This window comes from Perca flavescens, chromosome 6, assembly GCF_004354835.1.
Source record: "Perca flavescens isolate YP-PL-M2 chromosome 6, PFLA_1.0, whole genome shotgun sequence".
NCBI classification, from domain to species: domain Eukaryota; kingdom Metazoa; phylum Chordata; class Actinopteri; order Perciformes; family Percidae; genus Perca; species Perca flavescens.
This window is the reverse complement of record NC_041336.1, coordinates 9,737,862-9,759,232: the sequence shown is the minus strand read 5'-3', so window position 1 is coordinate 9,759,232 and position 21,371 is coordinate 9,737,862. Positions and strand designations below refer to the sequence as shown.

General features: G+C 40.4%; 1 long non-coding RNA gene across 1 annotated transcript; it reads right to left on the bottom strand.

Moving 5' to 3' along the window:
* Positions 1–4,551: 4,551 nt before the first annotated feature.
* Positions 4,552–19,483, bottom strand: LOC114557890 (uncharacterized). The gene is made up of 3 exons (XR_003692860.1): positions 19,311–19,483; positions 9,076–9,158; positions 4,552–4,714 (listed from the first exon to the last, which is right to left on the bottom strand). It is a non-coding gene; the product is annotated as an uncharacterized LOC114557890 (long non-coding RNA).
* Between the last annotated feature and the right edge of the window lie 1,888 nt (positions 19,484–21,371).

Sequence of the window (21,371 nt, the reverse complement as noted above, 5' to 3'; positions counted from 1 at the left end):
TAATGATACCACTTAACATCGCTGCACATATGGAGGGAAAATGGAAATGCCAACAGCACCTCAACTATAAAGCAAATCAAATTGAAATATTAATCCGCTGATTAATATAACATTATGAGAGCCCATTCTCTTTGTTGTTAAACAACAAAGGGTTGCAAAATAAGCAACTGCCTAAGAGGTAAGGGGTTTAAAAGAGTCCCACAGAGGTGCTAAAGCCCCTTTCAAACATCATTACTCTGCATAATGTATTCCCTTCCACAGTGCTGAGATTTGATATTGATGTTTACTCATTTATTTTTTAATTAACGTGCGTTGTTAATGAATTCTTTGATGAGAGGCATTTTGTAAATCATTATCCTTGGAAGAGGGGAAAAAAGGGGATGCATTGCTCTTGCCCCTTATACCCGTGACAGAAGAAAAAATGCAAGGTGTAAGGGGAAAAAGTTGCACACGAGAAGTAAGGTCATTGTTCAAAGTTTGTTTTTTGATGTGTGGATTTTTTTTCGTGTTGCTGTTTTTCTGATTGCATCTTCTATCTACAGGGATGAGCGTATATGGAGCCGACAGGGACTCACGCAGGAGCTCTGTGTGAGAGCCGGTGTGGATACTTAGCTAATTACAGGAATATAACTCAAGGCTTTCTCAGAGTCGCTCCAATCGGGGGAGGAGGGGTGCAGTTTTATCCACGGAGCCCTTGGTGGAACTCTGTCCTTCCCCTCTTTAATATTGATCACTGGGGATCTCTTGGAGGACACAAAGTATAGGCTCAGAGGCTGGGAAAGTTTGTTGGACCAGCAGTTTTACTCTTTCTCACAAGTGACACAAACATCGGATACTTTTTCCAATCGAGTGATCTGCTGCCCCTCGTCTGCCTCCTGCAGTGTGTATAATGTCATACAATGATCAGTGATTAATATAACAATGGATCTTCCCTTCTTTTAATGGAAATCTAAAATATTACTTAAGTATTTTGTTTAATTGTCAACTAATCTCATGAAAAGCATCGGGGTGCTACCCCAAAACTTGTTTGTTTACGTCTCAGTCTCATTCCACTGAGCATTGGAATCCAAAAACAATTATAAATATTAAATTATAAAATAAAAAAATTATAAAATAAAAAATAAAAACGTCACATGCACCGGGTGACATTTCTTAATTACAATGAATATGTACCTACTGTATTTTAAAATCAGTCCCACAAACACCGTCCTGATAGGAAATGAGGTAGCCTTTAAAAAAATTAAATAAATTAAATTTTTTATCATATCAAACCCCTTTTTGATACTAGCTATAGCCCATTTAAAAGAAGAAGAAAAAACATTTGATGTACAGGTATTATAGTTTTCACTGTCAATGGCGGAGTTCACCTTTTCCATGTGGAGGTATTCTCGGGAAAAATGGCGCACGCAAGATGCAAACGAATGTGCAAATGCGCAAAAACAGCTAGTGCCGAAGATTCGGAAGAGAAAGTAAAGTTGTTCTTCTTGCACTTGCCTACTGAGGGATAAGACACGCAAAGTGCTAGCATGCTATTTAAAAAAGTACTCTGTAACCACTGGTGGCGCCATGGAGCAATGTTTTGATGAAAATATTTCTTTCAGTTTCTATTTTGCCAGCAAAAGGCAAGAAGAAAATACTGCTAGCCGGCGTACACCAGGGGTTGATGCATAGTCTGTATAATTGAAAGTAAAAAACATCGGAATCGCCCCCTGGTGCCTGGCTGCAGTATAGGTCATAAATCCATGGGACATGGGCCAAAATAAAAATCCAAGTACTAACACATACATTTTCCCAAAGATGGTTTCTGTCATTTTAGGTAGTTCTGATTATGCTGCTGTTTGTTCAAGTGTTCATTTTCTAATAAGTTAGGTTTTTATTAGTTATTTGATTATAAAAATTAGGTGAAACATCATGATTGACAGCTGGGATTGACTCGCGATTGGTTGGGAGCGTGTGTATGGGCAGGACTTCGATACTGCAGCTTCACCGCCCGATCACTACTGCACAGACTCTGGCTCCAAAATTACAAGATGGGAACGCCCGTATCAGAGATATTTTGGCTTCACTTTTTTACAGTGCGAGGAAGTGAAGACGTGTCGTCCAATTTTTATATACAGTCTATGCTGTACACACGGATGTATAAACAAAGGTGGATAAAAAATATTGCTAATATTTAATGGGAAGCATTTAACATGTCTGTTAGACCTCGAGGATGCACACAGAATGTTTGGGGGTTTTGTTGAGAGGAGAGAGGTCAGCAGGGAAATGCATCATTTAATAATGATTTTCCAATATTGACAACAAGATGCAGGGATATGTTGCAGAGCATTGTTCAGGGACTGTGTGTCTATGATACTGTAGGCAAGTCTCAGTGTGAGGTTTGGACCAGTTGGCCACGGATGAGTCTCAAGCCCCCAGCCCATCTGGAGCCATCTCAGAGATGAAGCAAAAAACCTGGAGCCTGTCCATCTCTTGGCAGGGCCGGCCTCGTCTCTACACATACAAGCCTGATCGTCTCTAATCCTACCAAAGAATTAATTGCTTAATTGGATCAATTAGATGTCCCAATAGGTCTTGATGACGTGCGGTAGGTGCATCACATAATTATGAATCAAATCTGAATCAATATTTGAAAGGACTGTGTGGTTGTTGTATCCAGGATTCTTGAATGCTGGGAGTTATTTGCATCTCCGTCACACGATATTGAGACAATTCTAGACAACTTTCAGATCGTACTTTTTATTAATTTGCTTGTGTCACAATCTCATTTCAATCATGAAAGCACTTTCTCGAGTTTGCGTCACTCGACGACATTATGCAGTGCTTGTTTTTGAGACAGAAGAACTATTTTCATGACTTATGGCATTTGCAGTATCTCAAAGATCGCACTGCTGTTTTTCTTCCTTCAAGCCAGTTTTAAATGGAGCCAAACTGCATAGCTTTAAAGGCACATTCATCAAAAAGCGAGTGTGAGTGCACTGCAGATGCTGCCACTTTTTTCTTAAAAAAAGAAAAAAAGATTGCAAGTAGAATTATGGCTTTTCATCAGCCGATAAATTTCACTTGTGATTAATTGCAACACTCACTTTTGGGATCACTTCTACACAAAAGAGCATTTCTGCTTTGTAAAATTCATATAAAAGAAATGCAAATCAATGGTGTTCTTGGCACCAAACATATGCTGCCACAATGCCAACAAGCCTGCCCCTGACAACCCCAGCTGGGGGCTTGTAAGACTTGCTCTTGGCAAAAGACGTTTTTTCCACCCGCTTTGCAAATGATCACCAATTAATACGAACAGCATCCAATTCTAATTTTGCACCTGGTAAGATTGTGAGTATCTTGTAAAGCTCTTCTAAGCTATGGATCCAAATTACTGCATGTTTTCTCCCCTCCCTTTTTGGGATCACAGCAGAAAAAAAAGAAAAAAAAAAAAAAAAAGATGGCAAAAGTCCATAACCCATCAAGACCAGCATCAGTGGAAACCATGAAAATGACCGTTTAGCTAGAAAGCTGTTTGTGTGTGCTTCAGATGTGTAGAGAGAATTTAGCTGGGGACAGTTTGGAAGAGAGAAAGTGTGGGATCTTTTATCGTCATGCAACAATGTGATCCTTGGTGTCATGAACTATGTGTGCAATAATACAACCTGCAATATGCTTCCATGTTTTTAAAATGCTTATTCATATATTTATTGACTGGGATGGCTCTGCACAAGTGTATGTCAAAAGTATTTGTGTATTTATTACTTTTATATTCAGGTACAGCACAGCAAAGTTTCATTGTGTATAAGTTTGTGTTGTACATAAGTCTATTCTAATACACAAATAAATCTGTAGAAATATGCCACAATATGCCACTTCTTCTAAAAAAATATCAAAAAATGTATTTTGTTTTCATAGATCCACACAAACTTTATCCTCCATTGTCTCTAAAAAAAGATCCAGTTTTCCCAGTGTCTTCACTCTGAAACTTTCAGGAGATGTAGCAGAGAGAAATCAGGGGTGTGTTTATCACTTGGTAACACAGCAGCATCCATCCATGTGATGAATTCCACACATTTTCCCGAAGAAATAAAACTACAACAATTCAAAAAGGCGTTTCACGTCACTAATTGCTCATCAGAGTTCTTAGCATCTCTCTCTCCCTCTGAAATTGTTACTCGCCATACGACTTATGATGGATAGGAAGCTTTAATGAGCTCTTACAAGCAATTAAGTAATCAGGGAACCCCGCTGCTCGGTGCTGGAGCTAGCAAGAGCCGTGACAAACGGAGGCCCATCAGTACTGTAATCAGCACAGGACACAGTCACCGCTGCTCAACACTCCCTAACCAAGGGCAGCAATGGGCAGAGCAGCAGGCTGCCATCTCACGTTATTGTTTTGTCTGCAAATAGTCTGAACTTTGTGACTCCGAGACGTGCTCTTGTTGGAAGTCTTATATGTTTTTATTACAGTGTCACATGGTCGTCTTTGGCATGATATTTGAAATTTTACACACCTTTGCCATGATAAAGAATAAAAAGGTGCAGAACATAAAGTGCTTTAAAAAAAAAAAGGTGCATTAAGTGCATGCATCTCTCAGATCTTAATGCCAAACAGAGGAGCGAAACACTCACACACCTTTATACTGCAGGAGCAGTAATGGGCAACACGTTACAGGTGTGGAGACAGCTCCCAGATAATCCTCATTAGGCTCATCAAGAAGCACGGCACCTGTGTGTGGGAATAAATGGAAACAAACAAGGAAAAATAAACCATTTTTTAGTACAATCACACCTAATTATTAATTATAAAGTTCAAAAACCTGCAAAAATGAATGAATTCCTTAGTTGTTTTGTCACAAGGAAAACATTATTTAAAATGTACACAAATCCAGCAACAAAACTCAGTGTCCCTATAGTTTATTGATTGCTTTCGAAGACTCAAGTCTTCTGACACTACTGTTTCAGTTTGAATCACTTGTCAATGTCAACTAATGCTAACGCTGTGGGCTAGCTAACCATCAATGTTAGCTCAATAGCAGCTAAGGAATGCATTAATGCGTTGCACTGTCTAATTAACCTCATTGAAATCTATATCAGCTCACTGTTTTTTAATATCAGCAGGTTATTTGGTGAACACATCACTGCTAGGTGCTTTGCTAACTTACAAGTCTAGCTAATGGAATGCTAACATTTCTGTTTAATGTGCTAAAACGCCAGCTCTAAAGGTATCTAATGAAGTTACTCAACATGAAAAAAAATCCATTACGCATTAAAGAAACATTTTGGGAAATACACTTGTTTACTTTCTCGCTAAGAAATCAACACTGTAAGCTATAGTTTTCCCTGATTTACTTTCGTTTCATTACTTTCGTTTCGCTACTCGTTTCGTGAATCTCTGATCTGGTTTTATTCCTCTTTTATTCATATTTTGTAATCATTACTCTGTTGTGGTTGCCTGTTCTCGTTTTAAGCCCCAAAGTACTTTGCTATGCTACTGTATGTAACCTTTGTTTAGAAAAGTGCTCTATAGATAAAGTTTAAATTCAATTATTATTGCTATAATTATTACCTCTCTCATGTCTATGCATTAACAATGGAGCTACAGTAGAGCCGGAAGGCAATTAGCTTAGCTTAGCATAAAGACTGGAAGCAGGGGGAAACAGCTAGCTTGGCTCTCTCCAAAGTTCAAAAAAAGGAAGTCCACTTGTGAAAAAAATAGTTCCCTCATGGTCCCTGTAAAACCCCAACTTGTCGTTTTTACATCTGTGTGGCTTACACTTACAAAATAGGTGTTAATTAGTGAGCTTTAGAGGCAATTGGTAGCCTATATATTTGAACGTAATGACCTAATGATCTCTAATCTAATCTTTTTTTTTATCAATGTTGTATTGAAAACCTCAAACTTGTTGATGTTACAGGACAGTTTGAACTTCTGTGGGTTGTATGTGGTAAACAGGGAAAATGAAATCTTAACTGCAAGATTCGGCGTTCTCAGCTCGCTGCTCACCCGGGGGGGGTCTAATCTGGTGAGCTGCACGTTCTCAGCTCGACGTTCTCACCCACCCGAAGCATCTTGGTCGCCCCAGGGCGCCGTGACACGTCTCCCACACTCTCCGACTCCTCTGAATTATTCCGCCCCAAACATACCTAGCCCATCTCGTATCGTTTTATGGAGGTTTGGGGGCTGAGACAATGCATAGAAAATCAAATATGTTGCTTATTAATAGGACGACTTTGGCGAACGCTACCAGGAGAAATGCCGGAGGGGGGAGCTACTGTAGGAGAGAGTGGGACGCCTACAGTGTGGTTTCTCCCTCTTCTGCGCAAGAGGGAGAAAACAGCTGAGGGTGCAGATTTCCAATCGCTAAACTGGCACAGATGATGTAGGTGCGCACGCATGCACGCACGCACACAGACACACACACACACACACATTATGGTAATCAGAGAGCCAGGGTGTTTGTCAGCCATGCATGAAAAGCACAGAGCTTCATGTGTTTATTGTATGTATGGGGAGCTGAAGAAAGAGAGGAAATGAAGGGAAAGAGGACAAAAAAAGATGATCCCTCACCTAAACTTTGTTTTAACCAGTGGTGGAATGTAACTAAGTACATTCAAATACTCTACTTAAGTACAAATTTGAGTTACTTTACTTCAGCGTTTCCATTTTTAGGAACTGCATACTTCTACCCCCCTACATCGGTCTGACAGCTTTAGTTACTTTTCAGATTACAGTTCTTCATCCCCTTCCTGTCAAGTGAAAACCACGTACCTCGAGATATGTTGACGTGGAATGTATGTGATAAACTAAAGGATGAAGTGTTCCTTTATGTGTTGAAATAATTCTCCTACTTCTTAAGCTAAATAAAGTCTCTTCTTGGATCAGCTGGAAAATGCATCGTCACTGTTTTTCTGACACCATGAAAAGTAATGTGGTTCTCACAGGACAGCCTGCTACAAACCTATAAGTATTTTAAACACTATGATGCATCATTGTAGATTAAACTACTCAACAGTATATATAGGAATTAAAATTAGCACACTCTAAACATCTATAGCAGTAAAATGCAACATACACATTAATTCAGCAGTCATATTAATCCAGAAACATCATAGTAAAACACTGACAGGGAACATTTTACTGCTTTTAGTACTTTAACAACTGTACATTTACATACTTTTACTTAAATGAGGTTTTGAATGCAGGACTTTTACTTGTAGCGGAGTATTTTCACAGTGTGGTATTAGTACTTTTACTAAAGTAAAAGATCTGAAAACTTCTTCCACCGCTGACACAAACACATCACGCCACGTCAGTCAAAACATGGCCTGGTGTTTGCGTTGCAGCAGTGCTGTCGTTAAAACAGAGCCAGTTATTTTCATTAGCTGCCATCTGGTTCATTATATTCCTGGTTATTCAAACACGGACTCCTCTCACACTGTACAGTTAGTTCACGAAAGTGACTGAAAAAGGCTGCCGACGGCTGCATGTCTCTCTCAGGCTAAACGGAGAGTGGGCAGAGCAGCGCTGCGCTGCTAACTTGGCGTCATTTCCTCGGATTCCGTACAGATTGCAGCAGCTAATTATGATCTAATAACTGGCAGACTGTCTGTTTCAATAGTATTACAGGAAGAGTAGGTTAAATGAATAGCTCATCATCTGCCCCCTGTATCAGTCATGTTGTTTTAATGATCATAATTCTACCATTAAATCTTAATAATATGTCAAGATCATAAGGGAGACATGTCAATTTGGGGCTTCAATTGAGAATTAAGCCAAGGATCGCTGAAGTTGAGCATGCTTTTTTTTCAGGGGAAGGCTTGATTTTGTTACCCATGTCCTCTCTCTCTCTCTCTCTCACACACACACACACACACACACACACACACACAGAGAGACAGAGCTGTTTCTGAGTCAATCTGATAGTCAAGAAATTAATTTCGATCCACTGATTGATGACTAACGTTGAACAGGAAACAAGCTGGTAAATGTTTTCTAGCTTTGGTATTTTGTATAATAATATCTAAATGTGTTCTTTCACATTTAGTTATGAGGTTGTTTTTCTTTTCCTATCTTTAACATAATAACGACATTTTTTGTTTCATTACAGTAACAGCAGAGAAACAACAAACCACCTCACTCACCTCAAGGTCCACTTAGTAGCTGTTCTGGAGCTTTCAATCACAATCTTAGATGGAGTTTATCCAGTTTGACGTGGAAATGTAGATGTTTGAATTTCCTTTTTACACTGAGCACTTTAAAGAGTTCTCATTCATGTTTTAGAACCGGAGCGTTTTCCGTCCCCATACATAATCAGTCATGGTTTTAAACACGTTAACTTGTGAAACGGTCCCAGTTTGGTTACGTTTAGGCACAAAAACAACTGCGTTAGGTTTAGAAAAAGATTGAAAAAAGGTTAAAATCAGTACATGTGTTACGTTACTTTACTCCTGTGCGTCCGTACATGACATTATTACGAATGTGGAGCAAAATGTAAAAAGACTCGACATTCATGTTTATTTTCAAATGGATTTCAAGCGGGACACGAACACCGGTCTCCATGGTGAACATCCTGTGTTTGTTTGACCCATCCCCCTCCACTCCCACACGGAATTTCTAGGTCTTAACTACCACGTCGCATGACTTCCTGCTTTGCTCCCGTCATGATGATCGGTCATCCGACCACCACAAAGACCCAGCAGCCTTTCTTTTCCATCGTCTCCTTTTGTGCACATATTAGAGTCTACATTTATAATAAACATGAAATTAAAAAAAACTTTGTACAAAATGACACTTTTGAGAAAAACTCAAACAGGATACCTTTAAAGTTTGAAGCTTTTTTGAATAAAAAACAGGAACATCTGAAGAAAGTTTTAGTCGAGACTAAAATGGCGGTGTGTTTGATGCTGGAGGATCATTTCTTGGAAGACTCTTTGGATCCTCTGTTGGAGTCTCAATTACAGCACATTACACTTTGAAAGGCCTCCAAGGACCTGGAGTAAAGGCACTTTTTGGATGGACTTCTAGAGTCGCTAAAACTTAAAAAAAAAAAAATGAGAGAGGGAAATTCACTGCTTTGAGGTACAAACCTGTATTCTAATCCCTCTTCCCTCAAGGTGTTCTGTTTGTGAGGTAGAGACAGTCACTGCACACAGCTCCCAGCTAAGAATAGCTGCAGGAGAGGGGAGAAAGTGAGGAAAGTGAGGCAACACAAAAGGCAGAGAGAGAGAGAGAGAGAGAGAGAGAGAGAGAGGAGGGAAAAAAAAAAACGAAGGGGAGAAAAAAGAGGAAGTGGGTGACAAGAGAAGAAAATAACTCAGGAGGCAGTGTGAATGAGACAATGGCTCTGTCAAGTAGTCAAACGAAGTAAACATCATCGGTGCGATCCGGCGGTGACTCGGTCTGGCTCGGGACTAAACACGACACTGGGACGATCAATCTAAATCAATCAAGTGTCTGAGGGGGTGGTGTGTGTGTGTGTGTGTGGACAGGCGTGGGTGGTATTGTTGTGGTGACGGGGTGTACCGTGTCCCGATCGAGGCCACTGCCCTGGTCAGATAGAGGAAATACATGTGTATCTTTGTGTGTGAATGAGTCTATTGAAGGATAGCATGCTGCGGAGTTAATAAAAGAGCATTTTGTGTGTGTGTGTGTGTGTGTGCAGGAGGGGCAGATACAGTCAATGAATATATTGAAGGACAGTAACATGTATACAATTAATAGGAGTGCACAGAGGTTGTATTCTGTTTATTGTAGTTTGTTGAACAGTCATTGACGGGGGGGATGCTCACACAGGAAGTTTACTTTACATTGTGGTGAGACGTCAGATCATTCTTAGTGTCGTGTGCCTCACAATTTATGTCCAACGTCAAACATTCAGTGCCAATGCAGGAAGTAGCTTGCCCTTTATGTAGCAAAGCGGAAGTAAGTTGGGCATGTAGCACGTCTGAGTTTCATGCATCTTTTCCTAACATGAATCAAGTATTTTAGTTGCCTTACCTAATCTTGGAGACTGTCCTCCCAAGAACCGGTTAAAGGATTATTTTGTTGCTTAGTCTGTAAAACGGATTCAAATGATAATGAGAATGTGAACACTAAGCTTTGAATGTAAAAGGGAGCGATTAAATTGATTGCACTGCAGCTACTTATTTGTAATGTGTGATGTAATGTATGTTTGTAATATTTGGCTTTGTGGTTTGGTTAAATGTTGCTGTTTGGCTATGCGTGTGAAATGGCGTACGTCTTGGGACGCAAGACAAATTTCAGAATCAAGAATTCTGATAATTAAGTGAAATCAAATCAAAGAAGAACGACAGCATCAGTTGCTTCCGCGAGTAACACCAAAACTAAACACGCTTGCTGAGAAAGGCCTCTAGCGGCCATGGCAAAGGAGGAAGTAGTTTAAGGTTGGAAGTCAGGCGAGATGGATGGGTGAACAAAATATTGGACTATGTGTGTCACCAACAGTTGGTTTCTTTTCACCAAAACTGCTTCCAAACTTGAATGAATCTAGCAATTTTAGCTGTCTATCTACCTATCTATCTATCTATCTATCTATCTATCTATCTATCTATCTATCTATCTATTAGACCTGGGCAATATATCAATATTATATCGATATTGTGATATGAGACTAGATATCGTCTTAGAGTTTGGATATCGTAATATAATATGGCATAAGTCTTTTCCTGGTTTTAAAGGCTGCATTACAGTAAAGTGATTCATTCAAGTCATTTTCTGAACTTACCAGACTGTTGTAACTGTTATTATTTGCCTTTACCCACTTAGTCATTATATCCACATTACTGATGATTATTTATAAAAAATCTCATTGTGTAAATATTTTGTGAAAGCACCAATAGTCAACACTACAATATTGTTGCGGTATCGATATTGAGGTATTTGGTCAAAAATATTGTGATTTTCTCCATATCGCCCAGCCCTACTATCTATCTATCTATCTATCTAATCACACCATCAGCTACCAAACAAGCCCACTGTTGATGTGGACACCTAAAATAGAGCGCTGGCAAAAATAACAATGTGTCTTCACATGGTCTAATGCCAGTTGATCAATAGTAATTACCTAGCTCTGGAACTGGCTAGCGGAGCTCCTTAGGCCCCTGGGGGTTTCACTATAGACAGCTCACAATCCAGTCCCAGGTAACTCCATTGGACAGACCTTTTAATTGCTTTGTTCACTGTAAGTAATTGAGGGTTGGAGCGCGATTGCCACGAGGAGTGTGACTTCACTTGGCCTCCGTTTAATTATTCCTGTAACACGAGCCTTCTGCCTTAATTTTCACTTTGCACGCGGCATCTTGAGGTGCGAATACAACTGGAAACAGGTTGGTAACTGTATACAGCAAGCTGAGCCGAGCCAGATGCGCTACAAACGCAGCCATATGGATAGACAGAGACGTGTTTCTGTGTTTTCTCCTCAGTGTGGAGGAACATATTGCCAGACATTCAACGCATCTTTTTAGCACAGCAACTGTCCCACTGCTCTAATTTGATCTCATCCCTCGCTAGGCCTCCAACCAGACATACGTGGAACTGTATCAATATAGTTTCATTAGCATACGGATTAATCAACTGGTTAATTAGACAAATTTCCTATAGGCTGATTACGCCTCCCGACCTCTTGGTGTGAAGACATATAGAGTGCATGAGTAATTTAATTATTCTGACGATGAGGATGAGGCAAGGTAAGATTTTATAACACTGTTCACACACAAAGGCAGTTCAGAGCGCTGAAGATAAGACATGAATGCCAATGTTGGCTGAAGACAGTTAAAGATCTCCCCCCTCCCACCCCCCCCAAAGAAATGTTTTACGACATATAAAAATACTCCATGCTCTACTATGCTTTGAACGGTAATTTGTCTTATATGGTTTCCCCCAGAAAAAAAGTAAAATTACCCCGTTTAAAATCTATCATTCTCCTTAATTCAAAATTTCAGATGTGCGATGGAGTGGAATGGAAATTTCTAAGTGACCCCAAACTTTTGAGAGGTAGTGTACATCATTCTGCATAGTGACGCTCAAACATCCAAGTGAAGTAACAATAAGCAAATTTTTTGGGGTAACACTAACACTAAGCTTTGGGAAAGATCATGGTTATAGCAAAGAAACTATGCAACTAAAACACTTTGCGAAAGTTAGGGGGAAAGTGCGCCTACATTTACTGCAAAAGGTTAATTGTGATGCAAACTACGTCCTCCTGCATGAAAGTCACATTCACTACATGCCAATCCACCATTGGGCCCTCTCCACACCTTTACTCTCCGCCTCTACTACGGAAAGGACACATTACTTCTTGCACTGGTACGAAAGGTTGGTATTGGATATACAGTTAATCATGGGATGCAGATTTGTACATAATGGGCATAATTTATAGAAGGGACACTGCGCTGACAAGCAATCTATTATGGTCATGCAAAGCAAAAAGAGAGAGGCAAATACTGAAATAGCACGATGCTGCAGAAACTGGGACCAGAAGAGGTCATTTTGAGAACCTCAGAATTGTTGGTTATTGTAGGCTTATTTCCCAAACTTTTGGTCATGGTATCAGCCTTTAAAAACCTATATCTGCCAACTTTTTTCCAGCCATTGTTGAACTTCCAACGTTTCTTTTTACACAAGAGAGGTAATCTGAGATTACACTGCAGTTTGATGTTCTCGATAAAAATGCACTTTTCTTCTAAAGCTGAAGCTTTCAAGACGGAAATGCCTGCTGAGTAAGGATGCAGCGTAGAAAATAAAGGAAAATACTTTTCATGCTCTACTCTTCATGCTCGTGGTTTAGATTATTATGGGCCATTTGAACCACAACATATGTGTGAAAGTAATACAACACTAGTATGTAAGTATCATTCTGGTCCACAACCTGTAAAACAACCTCAGTGTTCGACACTACGACTCAAACCTGTGCTCTTGGCCTCTGTTTGTCCTGTAACTCACACATGCAGCAGCGAGGCGGAGCGGGTGCTGCCGTGAGGTGCGATGGGTGCCGGCGCTGGCACCGCCAGGCTCGGGTGGCCGTGCAACAGTATCTGCAGGCTGCCATCCTTCTGTTCGCAGAGCATCTGAAGAAAAGCAAACTGCACTGTTGCTCACACTCCCCGATCCCGTTGTTATCATTGGCCGGCAGCCACCAATAGTGAGCCAACTGAGTTAACAGACACTTCCGCTCAGCACATAAGGAACCATCTGTTTTAAAAAGCTAGAAATAAATAAATAAAAGAGCCCTCTCTCCCCCACTTACTCCCTCTACCACCAGTCGACAGTCAGCAGAGCTCAGCCATTATCCTGCACCTCACTCTTCTTCATTTGCAATCAACAGCCAGCTACTAAAATTACTGCTGGGACTTTATTGAATCTCTACTGCCCTGTATTGGCCTTTCAAATTGAGCCAGGACGAGCAACTAACCAATTTCTTATTTGAGAAAACTATTTCATTCTGTCTATTTGCCGGGTAAATAACTAAATTGTCAATTTATTGTTTTTTGTTGCCTTGGTCACGGTGCATCGTCAAATGTGGTATTGCAGCAGTTATGGCACACACAAAACTAATTTGTAATTTATTGGACATTAGCAAGGTCAGAATCATATCGGAGCCTGATGTTTGTAACATCTTGAAAATCACGGTTGTGCGCCTGGTCTTGGCGGCGTCGAGCTCCTCAGACGTGCCAGCTTGTAGCTAAATAAATATTGGCTGAGGGGCATTTGAAAAAACATATTGTCCTGGCTCAGCACTCGGTCCCCCTGCCCTCTGCTGCCAAAACAAGACAACGGGGGTCCAGAGCAGAATCTCTTCTCACATGAGCGCTTTGGTAATGGTCAGCTCGCTGCCACGGCCCTGCTCCTGCAGCCTTTGTGTCTGTGCTTATAGGTGCTCGAGTCTAATGTATTTACTCGGCTCTTCATGGTGCGGCTTGCGGAGAGAGGATCCTGGAAGCGTGCCATTTGCGCTATCACACTCCGCCTTTGTTTCTCACGTGGCTTACGAGAAGAAGGGTGTGCTTGTCCTGTGTGTTTAGCAGGTTTTGTGATATAGACAGAGATATCTTTGACGCTTCTATTTATGACGTGTGTTTTGAGATTGAGCCTTTAAATACGACTGTTTACCACAGCAGGGTTTCTTTTTCTGGCATTTTTACTGCCTGTGAACTCCTTCTGTATGTTGATAATGGTTTGCTCATTTTAGTTTTATATGCGATCTAATTTAAGAGCAAGATGTGATGCTTTTGTGGTTTTTAAAATGACCTAATGTTTGTTTTGGAATATTGTTATGTCAGGATACTTATGCCTGGTGACCCCTAAAATCCACTCTAATCTCTTGTACAAACTCACAAAACTACATACTTTGTTTTGATTGATAAATCCCCCCCAAAAAAAGAGTCCTGTATACTTTCTCTTCTGAGCACGCATTTAATTTGCCCTTCTCCCCCCCATCTTTCCTCACATTACTCTTCATAGTTGATCTTGCGCAGGGAAACAGAATAACTGTAAGAAAAGTATTACTAAAACATTACCGCCTGCGTTCAATTTAACTGGCGAATACCCCACGAGTTCCTCTCTCCAAGAAATTAAGGTGTATCGTAACAAGTGCATTATTTAGTAGATTTGACATGGCTGCCACATATTCGCAGAGAAAGAATTAATATGCCTGTGGAAAGGAAAGCAGACGAAGAAGAAGAAAACGAGGAAAAAGAAATGTACTGAAAATAATTCATTATCAGAGCCTATTTCCAGTCCTCCTCTTAAGCCTATTTAAAGAGCATTAGGTATTATGAATGTGAGGTGGTCTAAATTTACCCCCTGTAACATCTATCCTCATCTGACTACATTAGTATACTTTTCCAGGCTCTGCAGGCTCCTCACTTGCTATTTAAATCACATTGCATGACTCTGAAATCCAGACTCTTTTTTTCATTGTTTCACAGATATTTTCCTTCCCACCAAGATTAATCTCTCCGTAAGGTTTACAGCAGCTGCAATCCCATTTACACACCTGTAACTGTTGTACAAAAAAAGATAAACCTGACATAAGTATTTGCTAAACGGGTGCAAGGCGCCAGTAAGTGACTTCAAGAAATGAATTATGTATACGCTAAAGAGAACTCATTTGGGAATTAAGGAGGATAAGGAGCAGTCCATTTTGTGCCTGTTGGGGGCCCTCTCGGAGCTACAGTGGCTGCTTTAGGGGAGAGCTAATGGGTCCTGGGAGGGGGTGAGTGTGGGGTGGGGGGGAGGGGGGGGGGGGGGGGGGGTTGGGCCCTTTGCCGTCCGAGATCTGTGGGCCCCGGTGACAGATGGTTGGCCACCTCACTGGGTGGCTGTGGCTACAAGGTCTGTTGTGAGGCTGATCCGCGGCGTTGACAGCGTTGCAAAGATCAAACGACATTGTGGAAGGTGAAGAGACGGGTGGCGTGCCGGGCCAGAGCGGGGGAGACGGGGTTAGGGCTCCACCGATTTGGGAGTTCTGCAGGAAGTTGCCAAATACAGATATTTTTAGACCTAACTCAGTATTATTCAGTGCCTGGAAAATCACCCAAAATACTATGCAATATTTTGTATCCAAAATGTTCCTGAAAACAGAATATAGAGCATCAGGGGGCACTAAAAGTCAGACCCTAGTTAAATGATGATGGTCTTTTATAAAAATAATACCCGATACTCAATTAGTCCATGCAATCCAGTGTTAATTTGATGATCTCCATGACCACGGTGCATAAAAAAACTGTTTGTTGAACCTCCCCTACAACTCATTTTCCCTTGTCAGCTTTTATTCATTCATCAATAATGCTTCTTGTTAATTCATTCCTGATTTAAAGGTAGTATTGAATCCCAGAGTCTCCTCCACTGAATTTATGCTGTAAGTCACGCTGCCTGAAAGAGCTGATTTAATTTAAATGTCCCATGATGTAAATACAGACTGTTTGCATATTGACAAGATGAAATAAAGTCACATTTGTGAGCAGGAAAACTATTTTCTATGTTCAAAAAATAGATTTTTTTACTCTCAAAAGTATGGTTGCTAAGAAAGACACATGTATAATGTAAGTAAAATGCTCGAACATTAATTCCATTTCATCAGGAAACACGGGACAAATTACTGCCTATAAATGTGACACTGATTTAAAGTTTGGAGGTGTTACAGGGGCTATTTTTATGTACCTGTTGTGTCCTAAAGAAACTGCATCACATCCGCGGTGAACTTCATGATTGGCCAATATCCGATTTTTTGATAAAGTGAAGTTGCCCCACGCTGTGTTCTCATTTTTGGGCGACTGTTTATTAAGACAGCAACACAACAGCAAACAGCTTTCATCAGGTTTCATCACACTCTGATGAAAGCTGTTTGCACAAACCGCGTCTTTATAAAGTCACAGAAATGAGAACTTTAAATGCGACCGCTTCTCTTAAATGGAATAATTGTTTGCCTTAGCAAGTACACATATGCATATGTACATGCATACCCATATGTACGTATAAGTCAGTTGCCTGAGGCGAGTTTGTACGTACAGATCGACAGCAGAGTTGTGCGTTAGCAGGTAGTTTGCACCATGTGCCGGGTGTCAGTCTGTCATGAGGTTTTGTCAAACCTCATTACAATAATGAAGGGAATTCGAAGCAGCTTTACATCAAGCCTCTATGTCTTTGTACAAATTTCTTTTTTACTTTTTTTGTTTTCCCGTTATATCGCTCTTGACCGCTTCAATGAGAAGTTGTATAAATGTGTTAAAGTGTGCAAAACTGGTATGATTGGATAAAAAAAAAAAAAAAAAAATGGTATCAAGAATTAAAAAAACAGCTTATTTATGTTTTTGTGTTTTCCCTTTTGCAGTGCAGTTCATGCTCTGGACCTTCTGCATTACACAGTAACATTTGTCATCGCTCATCTATTCTAATGCACCAACATTTTGACAAGTGGAAGACATAAAAGTGTTTTTACGAGTGCCTGTGAAACGAAAGACTTGATAAATCCCCATTCAAAACGAGCACGGCATCAACTCCCCACCACCGATGCCCCGTGGGCACAAGACACCGGGCCCGTCAGGCGATTAGCCCGTCTTACATTCCCGGTGATCGGATTAGACGATTCCCACAGTCTAGTCTGAAACTACTCCCGACCCGCAGCTCCGGAGAGCATCTCAATATCCAATTTCACAGCTTTCTAAACCTGGATCACGGAGGCTATTTATTACTGTCACAAGCTTTTGTATTGGGGAGGGAAGGGGGGGTTGGCTTTTGTGTTTCATCTGCTCCAGAGCAGGAAGATGATCAACAAGAGAGTAAAAAGTGTAATGAGTGGGGAACCAGTGGCGTTGCCTGAAACCCCTAAAAAAAAAAAAAAAACACAGCAGCCAAATTAGACCATGACGACGCTGCAGTCAGCAGCTTCTCCAGGACCTTTGATCCACACACTGCAGTGACTGCTGCTGAAAACAATTACGACCCTGGTGTGTGTGTGTGTGTGTGTGTCCTACAGCACATTGTGGTGTGTTCTGTAAAAAAAAAAAAAAAAAAAAAAAAAAAAAAAACAAAAAGCAAAATGTTGACTTGAGTCTGGATTTGGGAATCGGAAGTTCTGAAGAAAATGGGGATGTATTGGAAAGTTTGTGATTACAACTCAGAATTGTGTTTAGGAGTACAGTAAAATAGAGTTCACCAAGTGATTTTGGACAGATGTAGCCTTAGTGCAGGCTTGGCTGGCCAAAATAGAGCCTCCTAGATAATAAAACCATTTATAAGACAGTCTTAAACCAGACCAGCAGCTGTAATAGGGGCCTCCATTATAGAGGCTTTATAATTTCCTTGCTTTTTCCTTTCAGCGCCTCTGTTGTTCCTCTGAATTACCCCTGAATGATTTATGCTCACTGGTCTGGCCACTGATAGACCCTGGCAACACAGATAGAAACACACTTAGGGCTTTTTGGTGTGTAAACACACTGTATTAAAAGCCAACTTGTTTCAAACAGCCAAACACATTTGCTGCGGCGGGCGGCTGCTCTGTGTCATTTCACTCGTCAAACACCGCAGTGTCACAGCCAATCAGGGGACTCCAGAGGCAACACAAGCCATTTAACCTGAGCAAACACAGTGTGTCACGAAGCCCGAGGATGACTTAAGAGCCTGAGCAAACACTGGCGAGAGCCATCGGGCACGAATCAAGGCGGCCCGGCTGAGGACAAGTCACTCTAGTAATGGCTTTGTGATGACTCAAGATCGAGCGGCCATCTGTTTGTTACAGTGGGGGAGGACCACAATTCGCAGTTCAGATACACTGAATATTAGCTGGTAGTGCAGCAGAGGAGGGGAGGATTTGGCCGGTGGCACAGGATGTAAAGCATATGTCCATAAATGGTAAATATGTTGATAGCTGAGGCCCTGATTCCCTGAACTGGGGCCAGATAACAGGATTTGCATGGTGATTTGTGACACAACACCTTCAAAAGGTGTAAGACAAGTAATCCTGCAAGTGGCCTCTTCCCCTCATACATACATACATACATACATAAAGGTGAAAAATACTGCAACAGAAAGCTGACATGAAACACTCGCCACATATTTAAAGCACCAAGGAGTTTGCATGAGATTTCAATGATGTGAGTTTGAATAAACCGCAGTCATTTGTGTCCCGTCTGTAACCGTGAAGTTCATTTGAACAGCAAAAGTCAAACCACATCTCAGAGGCCTCGCACACAGACATGATCAGGGCTTCAGAAGCAGTGAAGCCCCCTCAAAGTAGCCCTACCCCCCTTATAAAATCTGACCAGACACCCACTAAAAAGCACAGGTGGAATAAATATTCAGATCCTTTACTGTACATAAGGAAAAGTCATGTAGAAATATTCCACTCTAAGTGAAAATCCTGCATTAAAACGAAGTAAAAGTACAGTGTGTATCATGTTATTGGATTTTATACAATAACACATAATTTTATACACTGTTAGGTGGTTTAATTTACTGTATAACAAAGCATTGTATTGTTTATGCTTGTTAAAGGTTTTTAAAATCTTAAATGGCTAAGTAATTAGTAACTGGATAAAAAAAAAAAAGGATCGCTTAAATCAAGCAATCTGACTGGTTCGTAGCCGTGGAACACCTAGGATTCAAATTCCTTTGCACAAGCACAATAGGTATCACTCCGCGTCTGAGAAAACGTGAAAACCCTAAAAGCTGGTGCCATGGAGGGAACCCGTTCATCTGCACACACACACTGCCGTTACACAGAGGAGCTGGTTTAAACTGAAGCTGTTGTCTTTGCTCTTTTCAAAGCCGCCAGACTCAATTGACAAAAAAGCAGTAATTTTACCTAGAAGAAAACGGGAATTTCTGTTCCACCGCTGCCTCAATCGGTTAGTTGATGGTTCACTGCTGTCTCGTTTGTTTGTGTAGTTGTGTGCCTGCCTTTCTTTGGCGTTAAGCTAAAGAAACGGTCTATGCTAGCTAGCTAGCTGCTAGTGTAGGCTAACGTTGCCTGCGCTGCGTTCCACAGCTACCGATAGCCGATTGGTCAGGGGATAGGAGCTGTACAAATGGGGTAACGTTACCTTGCGTAAGCATGGACGCCTGGCCAATAAATGCTATTGAAGGGCGGGTCTTGGCGTGGCCATAGTGGGATTCGTAATATCGCCCAACGGTATGTGCGGGCAGCCAGCCCAAAAGGGCCTTTTTTATTGTGAACATGATCATTTATTCATAAAAACACATTAAATGTGAACGTGACTATAACTTTCGTACTGACAAACTTGATGACCATATTATAAAAAGCAATAGCTCACTTCAGTTAGTTACATGTTATGATTATATCACAGCTGAGGGGCGTTGTCTTCCCTCCTCAAACCACTATTGCTTAAATATTATCCTCTGAAAGGTAATGGAGTAATACAATAAAGTACCTCAGATGGTACTTAAGTAAATGTGCATTACGCCACTGCTAGAAAGTCTGTAAAATGTTGCAATTATTACAAAGCGCAGTTTCCTCAAAAAGAAGCTTCATCTGAGATTGTGTTAAAAATTAAAATTAGAAGTGATTTTTAGGAATTACTGTACAATATGTGAGGACCTCCTTGAGCAAACTGCACTGATAGAATTAAACTTAGATTATGTTGTTTGTTATCTGTGTGCTTGGCAGCTTTTTATAATGCACTTCGAGTAATATTATGTGTACAGTACTTTTTCAGTGGTGAACAGCAGGCAGGTTATTACTACAGATTACTGCCATTTTAAAAGGGAAAACCCAAATTAGAAGTGTCATTCATCATATTAAAAGCTTTACTGCTGTTTTCGGGTTTGTACATGTCAGATTAGATGTTGCTAGATATCCTCAGGGAAGCAATCAGGTGTTTTAAGTTAAGGGCAATTCCCTGCTCTACACACAATCAATAAAAAAACCTAAGAGTGGGGACTCTAACAGGGTTGGCTTGTAACCTGCTCTGACAAATTAAGGCAAGTAGTGTTCTTTCATTACTTACACATCCGTTTTCATTTTTCCCATCAGTGGAAGCAATTAAACAATGCTTCCTTAAATTAGTCATTGATTTTTTTTTAGCAATAGTGACACTTTGCAGAAGGAAATAATAACTTTAAAGGAGTGTTACGTTTTTTTTTTTTTTCATTACTGCCAGTCTTGTAAGAGCAGAAACAATTCACCTACATGAAAAAGTGGTGTCTTAAATTAGCCATTGATTTTTCCTCAGGTGTCACTTTGGTTAAATGCTTTGTGGTTGGGAGTTTTCTCTCCAACCTGGAAATTGACAAGTGTCCATAATCTATTCTATCTATAGTCTTACACACACGCACACGCACACACACACACACACACACACACACACACACACACACACAGGGTACAGTATATAAATGTATGACCTAAAACTCTTTTCTGCCAAGAATGAAGTGATAAACGTAAAGTTTGAGTGTTAATATCACCTCAGAAATGCAATACATGAATCTGGCAAGACAGGAAATACTACAGTTCTTAACAACAAAACCTTTATGTAATGATTAAATACGTAAAACATCTGAAAAGTGGCGATAACTTTGTTTTTCAGAGCTATTTTATTACAGAATCTTTCCTATTGCCAATACCGTCCCAAAAAATGTGAACATCGAGAACCAAAACTCAGACCAGATTCTTTTTTTAATGCTCAATTTGAACAACAAAAAACAAATAAAAAAACAACAAAATAAAAAAAAAAAGAGAAATCCAGAATAGCAGGTCGTAACTGCCGCACTTGTTTTCTTTCTTTTTTCTTAAGACTAGAAAATACACTTAGAACTTGAAGCAGCAACAAAATGTGCATTTACCTGATTATACAATGGAACATAATCTTTGTTATAACATGAATGTTTTTTTTTAATCACATTATAA